Source organism: Grus americana, chromosome 13, assembly GCF_028858705.1.
Source record: "Grus americana isolate bGruAme1 chromosome 13, bGruAme1.mat, whole genome shotgun sequence".
NCBI classification, from domain to species: domain Eukaryota; kingdom Metazoa; phylum Chordata; class Aves; order Gruiformes; family Gruidae; genus Grus; species Grus americana.
In genome coordinates this window covers 1,132,879-1,142,449 of record NC_072864.1, presented here as the reverse complement: position 1 = coordinate 1,142,449, position 9,571 = coordinate 1,132,879, and the positions used below count along the sequence as shown (strand labels likewise).

The 9,571-nt window shown below is 40.9% G+C and overlaps 1 long non-coding RNA gene across 1 annotated transcript; it reads left to right on the top strand.

The window, feature by feature from the left end:
- Window positions 1-153: 153 nt before the first annotated feature.
- On the top strand, window positions 154-8,331 carry LOC129212510 (uncharacterized). The gene is made up of 2 exons (XR_008579191.1): window positions 154-618; window positions 3,891-8,331. It is a non-coding gene; the product is annotated as an uncharacterized LOC129212510 (long non-coding RNA).
- The last annotated feature ends 1,240 nt before the right edge of the window (window positions 8,332-9,571 follow it).

The following is a 9,571-nucleotide window of genomic DNA, read 5'->3' as shown; positions in this document are numbered from 1 at the left end:
AGGCCGGGCCGGCGGAGCAGGGAGGCGGGCGGCCGGCGAGCGGCCCTCGCTCGAGGGGTCCCCAGGGGTGCCGGTTCCCCTTCCCTGCAGCTGCGCCTCGGCGCACCCCGCCCGAGGGGAGGGGGGTTGGCTGCGGGGCTGGTTCCTGTCAGCGGGAGCCTGAGGCGGGAGGGGGGCGTCCGGCCCCGGGCCATCGGGTCCCTGCTGGGGTCTGCGCCTGGGCCTGCTGACTGCACGGCCTCTAGGAGCGTGTGCCCCATAGCCCCTTCGGGAACGGAGGTTCCAGGGGCTGCCCAGCCTTCCCAGGCTCCCGCTGAGGCTCCTCTGGACGATGAGTGTGGCATTTGTCTTTTTCCAGTTGTCAGGAACATCTCCTAATCACCATGACCTTTCAAAAAATGAGAGAGCGGCTTCAGAATGATGTCATAGTCTCGTTGCCGCTAGACTGCAGGTTTAAAATGCAGGGGTGCTGTCCTCTCATCTTGATAGAGAGTGGAAGCGCTAATGGCACATGCAGGGTGGTATCCTGATCTTAGCTGTGCACTGCCTTGCCTCCTGTGGCTGTCTCTGCAACCTGGGAAGAACTCCATCGCTCTGCCTCTCCTTTCAGAGCCTCGGGTAACTTCAGGGTTCCCAGTACTGCGGTGATAAAAGTCTACATAAATAGGCAGAAATCTTTATTACTGTTAGTGTTTGCTTGCTTCTGAGGGGACTGTGTTAGGCTAATTTGTTTTGTATGCAAAAGCAATGTCCTTCAGCCTCTCCTATTTTATAAATGTTTTTCCTTTCTGAAGTACAGCTTTCCTCGGCGTAAAGGAGAAATCAGACTCTGAACTAAGCCGAGTACTTAGGCTAGTCTTTGTAGGAGGGTTTTTGCACCTGAAGAGTAGGGACAGGGAGACACAGAGCTTGTCTTTTGTAGTTTACTTCTAGCAGGAAAACAGGACCTGAGGCTGTCATTCCTGGATCTTTTATGAAGTTATTATTAACATGAAAAGTATTAGCAAAATTCTTGAGGATAGTCTCACTGGTTTTAAAGCATTATGATAATGCCTTATTTTTAAGCTTTTCCCACGTTTTGTGTTTTTTGTGTATTTCTGAGGTCTGACCAAGTGGCGGTATTCTGGGTGAAACCTGAAGTTTTGTGGTGGTGCTTAGCATCTTTGAACACTTAGCAGATTTCAGCAAAAGCAGCGCTAATTTACGAACTCTACGGGAATTAGAGACCTCTTGTGGAATTTTTTAGACGTTACATCCTTTAGAGTTGATGCCACTTTAAAAAAAAAATAAAATTCTGGTTGAGTTTTTAGAGTTTTTTTTCCAGCAGAGGGAGACATCCGACCGTGAAATTCAAATGTAGCCAATATTCTTGTAGCTTGTTTTATCAATATACATATAAAACTCAATGTTCAAATTAACTAGTTCAATAAGTAATTTAGCTCATTGATTTTTGGGCATATCCTAAGTGCCATTACAAGCTACGGATATTTTAAATGCCATTACCTAATAGAAGGAATGTTTTAAGCACCTTTTATTGATTTTATTACTGCTTTATTTTGCTGTCTTGGTTTAAAATCATTTTAACCACTCTGTAATCAAGAAGAAATATATCGTTGGTGAAATACAGTCAATTTCCTAAAAACCTTTGACATCGTTAAATAAGGAATTACAGTTGTTAAATCATGTCAGGCAATAACCGAGGGACAGAAAAGATATAAAATTTGGAGCAGTGGGCCAGCATACCAGTAAGCTGTTTTGACCTTTGGCATTCAGACTCCGTATGTGACAATCACACTTCAATTCTGTTCTTGGTTCTTACATCAGTCAGAAGAGATTTAAAATCTCAGCATGCCAGGAAGGTTGTGGAAGGATAACGGAGTATGATCTAGAGACAATTAAGGGGCATTTTAATGACCTGCTGTGACTTTTTGTTAAAATTACTCTCTAACTTAGCACATTTGAAGTTTCATTTGCTCGATTGTATTGCTAGTAGTTTAGTGTATTGATGTTATACACAAAAGGAGTAAATTGAGTCTGCTCATAGGGATTTCAGTTACTTCCCTTCCCAGCTCTTTTGACTTGAGAAGATTATCAGTATTATTGAGCTAATCAGCTGGTAGATGTAGACTGGGAATACAGGCAATATGTTGCTTAATCAAAGAATTGAAAAGTAAGTAATGAATGTTGGTGCTCAATAAAAAACAGCTAATGAGTTGATTGCATTGATGCTTGATGTAATTTAACTGTAGAGTGGCAAACATCAATACTTATATATGATTTGGCTCGTGATTGCTGAGCTGAAACTCAAAGTTTACAGAGACTCTGAAGAATGCGAGCAACTGACCTGAAGTGGGGAGGGAGGGAGGTGTGTTTTGTTCTTTAAATGGAACAAGGGATTCCATCATTGATTGTTGGGCTTTTGTTTAAAAAACAACAACAATTAAAAACCCCACAAAAACCCGAAAAGTTCCACAAACCCCCAAACTTACACATAACTGTTTTCAGAGGTTTAAGAATAACTTCTGGATTGAAAAATAAGACTAAAGTAGTTTAAAAATCAAATTAATGATTATAATTGTTAAACCAATCTCTAGTTTTCCTTTAATAGTGACCGTGCTAACCTCAGGGGGAAGTTGGCAGCAAAGAAACATGATGCTGTCTGGAGATGGACGTCTGCTACGTTTGAGCTAGCTGTCCCCTTCATGTAGTATCAGTTAGGACTTCATTTAAAAGAAAGTTTGTTTGCAGAAGGTGAATGGTGCCACTGGTAACTTCATTCTGAATGCACTTTTTGTCATTACTTTCTTCCTTTGGATTTGTTAGGTGTTGTAAATTCTCCTCAAGCGCAAGATTGTATTTGGTGGTGGCACAGGAGGACATCTTTGTAGGCTTTTCAAAGCCAAGATCTGCCACTGTCAGCTGTTGTGAAGCAGCAGGAAGAAAGCTGTTGGTATCCAGATTCTGCGTAGTTTGTACATCTCTCGTCATGTTTTGACCTCTTTTCCAGCCCTGGGGATCACAGTTCTACTTCAGGAATGTTGGACCTTCCGTCAGGAATTAGTATTTGTCTTTTAACTGCGACATAACTAGATGTTTCCTAAACTTGTTTTTTATTTTGGGGAAATGTCCCATGTCATGTTTAGGCCTAGATCCTTATTGGATCGGTGACCTTTCTCTGGGCAGCTATCAAGCATGGCTTTATGGAGTCTCTGCTTGCCAGCTGTTTTCTAATTTAACTAATGCTGCCCTGCCAACCCCTAGTTACACAGCTGAAGGACACTTTCAGGGGCCTTACCTCTTGACTTCTCCTTTCAGTCTGTCAGTATTGGGGGTGGGGGGCAATGATGGAAATTTGTTATGGGGAAAAACAAATGGAGGTAATTCTGTTGGCAGAATCACAGCAGAGTCTGATCATCTACAGACGAGGGAAGGCATACGCTTACTAAATACACTCAGTGTGTATTTCTAGGTGTTCTTTCCAACGATGAAGTCTGAAACAGACCACTTCTTTAAATGAAAATGCCAGTAACAACCTCGCTTCGAGGCCATGAACTGAGCCTTGGGTGGATGTGCGGTAGGCTACACCCTCCAGGCTTACAGCCTGCTCTGTGTATAGCTCTTGACGTGTATTTTTCCATCTAGTCTGCGAAGGTGCTGCTGTTTGCTGCTCAGTAGCCTCTCCTCGGGAAGAAAGGTTTGATTACCCATGTCTCTGAGTCTCTCTCAGATAAAGAGGGTTCTCCAGCTACCTAAAGGGCAGAGTGCATGAAGGACAATTGCGTAAGCAAGCAGATGGTGGGCTGTGGGCAGGGCAAGCTGTGGGTGTAGGGAGGAGGATAAATCACCCAGGAGGCAGTAATGCTTCAGTCTGATTTGCTTTCTCTCTGTAGCTTTCCGGTGTCTGCTAGTGATAAGTGACATCCCTGGAACTTTGGCTACAAAAGATCCACACAGCTGGGAAATATCGATGCCTGATACTTTGGATCCTAATCCTAAATGACACTTGTTAATGTGCTCTGTTAATACTTGTCTTTGTTTTTAAAGAAAAACTCAGCTTTATTTTTCCTAGATTGGGGTGGCGGGAACTGAACGATGAAAGAGACAATGTCCACTAACGTGTATTTTCATTGAGATGCTTTCTAAAATATGTTTAAAATCCAGTGAAGAGAAGCTAGGCTTTCTTTAGACCTGTTGATAGTTTGTCACATAATACCTTTGTGCTACCAGTTTGAACAGGAAATATGTTTATTTCCCTATAAATATGTTTAGCTTTGTCCAAATAACTCTAGTTTCCTGTTAAGATTTCCTCAGCCAGGGTGTGCCATAAACTGTTTTAGAAGGAACGATGCTGCCTGGAATTGAACAGGGATAATGCAAGCCGTGGAAGGAAAACAGAAAGCCACCACAACATTAATTCTAATTTGTTTTGGTTAAACTGTAATTCAGTGAAATGCTGACGCTGTATACTCAGTGCATGATACCCTAAAGAGTGTCCTTATCCACACTTCAGTTTGCTTCTGAAGACCTCCAGCCAACCATTTTTTTTCCACATGTCTGTTCTAGAATGTAATCTCTAAAGCAGACTTTAAAATCTGTAATTATAAGTTGATCTGTTCACTCTATGATATGATCTTTATTTGTGTTGTAGTAATTTATTTCTTTGTTTCCCTGTAGGGTACTGTTGCTTGACCAAAAGGTACATGTAGAAGTAGAAGTCATGCTACTTACCATAATCTGCCCATCTGTGAATATCGCTGTAGTTTCTGCCAATGCATTTAAAAACTTTTGTCCATACCTGTGGGTTATCTGGTGACTCAAATAATCCTGTCCTCCATACAACAGTATAACAGTGGAATTTTGACTGATAACTTTTGGATGTAGAATCATTGCTTTCTTTAGTTAAAAACGGTTTGTAGAAGTATTTTCAACATCTGATGTAAAATGATGGAAAAATCTTTCCTGTTTTATGTTGTACATTTCTGATTTTGTTTCCCTGTCCAGACCTCACAGGGTATAGAAATACCAGAAAGATTTTATTTTTTTTAATGACTTAAGTCTAAGTTTTATATTTCAGTACAGAGTGATTTGCTTATTTTATTCTGGTACCTTGCTACAAAATGATTTTTTGAAAATGCTGGAAACAAGCAGTTAAAAAAAGAAAGCACAACAGGTTCTAGTCATACTCATTTTTCCACACCTTGAGGACTAGCAAATTCTTTAATATGAGATTTTATTTGTACAAAGCAAAACTTCAAAACCTTTCAAAAGCTTTCTTATTAACTGCTGTCAGTCCTTTGATTTACAAGGGCAATAAAGATCTAGAGGGGGCACATTTATCATGGAGTTCAGCACACCAGGAGCCATTTTCTCAAGCGGTAAAGCCAAGTGATAAAATGAATTCTTTTGTTCTATAACCAAGACACATTCCCTATTTTTAAAAATGTGTGTGCTGGACTTCTTGGCTTGTAGTTTGGCTGTGTTCCTGTAATACATTTATAAATAATGAAAAATTGCTAACATGCAGATGCTGATGATGCATCTGGAAAAACAGACTGAAAGAAAGAAACTTACTTTCAACTTCGGTTTGTTTGCTAACTTTTTCTCCAGTGCTAATTCTTGTACGATTTTTTTAATAGCTCTTTTTAAACTGGAGTGTTTGGGGTTTTCCCCCCTTTTTTAAAAAAAAAAAAAAAAGAAAAAATGATATACCTCTCTGCAAAGCTGAAAGAATTCTGGTTAGGAATAAAAATACTCTATTTAAAATAGAGCCATGTTCCTAGGGTATAGTGCTATTTTGCAAGCTTCAGCTGCTTCATCTGTTTCTAAACTCGAGTGACTTTTTGAGTGTTGTTCTTTAATGTTAGAAGATAGAAGCTAAATTTTTCTTGTCTAGACCAAACTATTAATGGCTTGTATGGGCATTTCATTAACAGACATAGCTGTGTGGGAGGAACTGATTGCAAGAGTAAATATCCTCGCATGTGAGCCACGGGCTCAGAATCTGACTCTAAATTGAATATTAAACAAAGCGAATTCTGTTTTTACCATATAAAAATGCTGCCACCTACAGTCTCCTCCTGGAAGAGTGATGCGTTGCCGCTTTCACCAGTCAGCGGCCGAAAGCTCTGTGAAGTCCAGTTCTGCTCAGCTCTCCAGTGTTGTTGCACAGGCACCTTTGAAATAGAAGTAGGAGAACAGACTTGCAAAAAGTACTTTCCAATATAATTTTGACTAAAATAATCTTTAATTGTTAACCTAAAACTTTGTGTGAAGTTGCTCTTGATGGCTTGCCTTTGACTGGGCTGCTGTCATAACATATGGAGGAGTGAGACTGACAAAGGTCAGAGGCATTAAACTTTGTTCATATTTAAATCAGCACCGCGCTCTGGTGCCCGGGGAACTACAGCAGTGCTGCGGCAGTACCCGTTGTCCCCAGGTTATGCCAGGGGTGATGGATGGGCTTGGGAGGCGTTTTGGACAATAGCTGTTTCTTTGGTTTTATTCTTGGTTTCTTTTGTAGACAGACCTTTAAGAAAAGCCATGCTGTAAGCAGATTGCACTCATAGCAAAGTTAGCGCGTAGCTCTCGAATGGGGCGGTTTATGAACAAAAGCACTGAACCAAAGGTACATATATACCGGGTTTGCTATGCTTGCTTTGACTGTGGTCAGCAGCAGGTTTGTAGATAAGTGTTTGTTAGAACAGGGCAAACGTACAGTGGCATTGTCACAATAAGAAATGTGGAACAGCACAGGTCTTGCCAAGCCTATTTATCGATCCTAAGTAAAGCCTCTTCAGCTGTACAAGGTGTGTGTGGGACAAACAATTTTTCATTCACCGTATTCTACGTTATGTAGTTTGGAAGTAGGGCTTGTACTACTATCACCCTGAATCATGTGCCCACGAAAGCACATTACTGAAAAATTAAAGAAAATGTTTCTTGGTGAGTGACTCGTAGTAGTGATTTATCCAGAAGGAAGCAGCTATTGCAACAGCGAAAAGACCCCACCGTAACTGCTGCACTAGCTTCTGTGAAGCTAAGGCTTCGGTTGACCTATCGTGGCAGTCATCTCTAGCGCAGGGATTTTGCAGATCTCTTTGCTGTAGTTTTGTGCTGGTGTGTGAAATTTAGAAAGAAAAGACGTAGTCTAGGAGGCCTGCCTTTTTGCATAGCTGTATATGTTACTTCTGATACTTAGATTGCAAAACCTTTAGTCTCTGATATTTAAGGTCAGAAATTATAAGTTTTGTCTGTGTTTGGTTTTTTTTAAACCCTGGGGCCTCTTATACTGCAGTGTCTTGAAAGATCCTGAAGCTTTGAGGGGGAAAAAAAATTGAAATACTTTATTTTATGAAGCAGTTTTGGGGTCAGTTTTTCTAAAATGAATGCTTTTATGTTGGATAGTTTAAAGACCATCTGTTAACTGAAACCAACCGTAAGTGAAGTTGCAGTTATGTTTCCTATTAGTCTTGTATCTTTCCTATTAGTCATGTATGAAAGAATACAGAGACGTCCAACAGAACTCAAAACAAAAATTGAAAAAGCAGATGTTGAAACTGTTGGCTTGTTGCTTTTCTTTTACAGGAGCAAGTAATTATTAATGGATGACAAAAATACTATGAGACTGGTTTTGTAAACTGTTACCTAGAATCACAGCTAAGATGTATTTCTGATTATTGTATATTGCAGTTGAAAATTGGAGTATTTCACTTGGAAATGCTGAAGAGGGTTTTAAAAAAATAGATCATGGATGTTATGTCTGGAAGCATACAATGAAAGATAAAATAGAAAATTTTAAATAGTTCTGCACTTCTAGTCTCTCAGGGCTCATTTATTATGTTGTCATGGTGAGCAAGGAATAAAAAAATAAAATAAAAAGGCTGTTCCTTGGGTAGTTGTGACTTATTGGTAGTTATCTTTTACAAGAGTTCCATGCTGACTTAAGTAAAGATCTCTGAGAAAAAAAACAAACTTTATTTTTCAAATAAATTCAGTAAGAGCTCACAGCCTTCCATGACACCACACTGAATTATTGTTAGTGTACACTGCTGTGAGAATAACTCTCACCGCTGTTTAACAACAATATCTTTCCATGGAATTTCAGAAAGTCAGTAGGAAAATGAAAGGCAGAATTGAGTGCTGAAGCAGAATTAAACCAGTCCATCCTGAAGCCAAGATACTTTCATCATTACTTCTGTAAGGAAGAAGAAGAAGAAGAATTAACATGTACTGTACATGCAGGTCCATATGATTTGGTTGAAAAATTCTTAATGGCTTGTGTATGTTAGGCAGGAGGTCCTCTCTTGCCTGAATAAAATCTCCTTATGTATATTTCTTTCAGACTTTCTCTTTTTTCCATCCCTTACCTGCAGTCAGATGTCAGGAATGTATGCAGTTTTGCCTATGTTAAGCTTTGTTTGTCATGGAGAGGAGAGGTTAATTTTGTTGCGTACATCTATCGTGATGGAAGATAATGTGTTGCACTTGGTAGATGATGGGATTAAAATAGCTGGGAATTAACATCTGTGTCTAGGCTGTTCTGTAAGGTTGTGCAAAAAGGCTGTCCCAGCAAAGTTCCCTGACTGAGGAGATGCCTCTGAGGTTTGTGTGTACAGTTTGGGAGCTGAAGTGTTTCCTTGGGACGCTGAGTTTAGGAGGCAGAACAAAGGTCCGTCAAGGGTCACAATAATCATTGCAAGGACACAGAATTACTGTTGTGAAGAGTAAATTGCTTCATTGCCCTCACTGGCACAGCTATGGACAAAGCCCCAAGTGCTTACTACCCATTCTTGGAGAAAATCTTTCAGAAAATCCAGTTCTGAGAAACCTCAGACTAGTGCTGTGGCGGTTACACAAGCCCTGTTACACACCTGGTGTCAGAAGGCACTAGGCTGGGGCTCCTACAGCAATGAGACAGCAGCTGATAGGAAACGGGCACTGGTGGGGAGACTTTCTGCTCTGGATACCCAAAGAGTTACCCAGGTTTAGTATGGTCTGCGTCAACAGCATTTTGCCCTAAACATGATATGCAGTCCCACCAAAGACATCCCTCCTCGCTCTATCTTGGGGCACCCTTCAAATCCAGTTTAAGGCTCGTCTGGCCAAGGCACTTGGGCAACTGATCTCAGCAGAAGACTCTCCTGCAAGGAAAATCTTACGGGAGCACCACGATAACCAAACCATCCTGCTGGCTCCAGTGGCTGCCATGGTCCAGTTGTGGGGTTGTCTCAAAGTGCCCTGTCTGTCAGAAGACTGGACTTGTGGAGGAGTTGAAGGCCTGTGCTGGTTGTAGGCTCACTTCTCAAGTGAATGCAAATGTTTAAAGGTGAAAGGAATGTAAACTGCCTGGATCCCTCCAAGTTCCTGTGACGCCAAGGCCGTGATGGTCTGAAGGTCAGTAAATTGGCCTTGATGGGGCACTAACATGGTAAGGCTGGTGTAGCTGATGGTTCTGTCATCTTCTGCTACTGCTTCATTGTGTGGTTTAGACAAAATCACTTTGTCATTCTCTTACAACTCTCTCATTAGAAAATGGCAAATCAGTTATACCGATGTTGTGTTTTGAAATTCT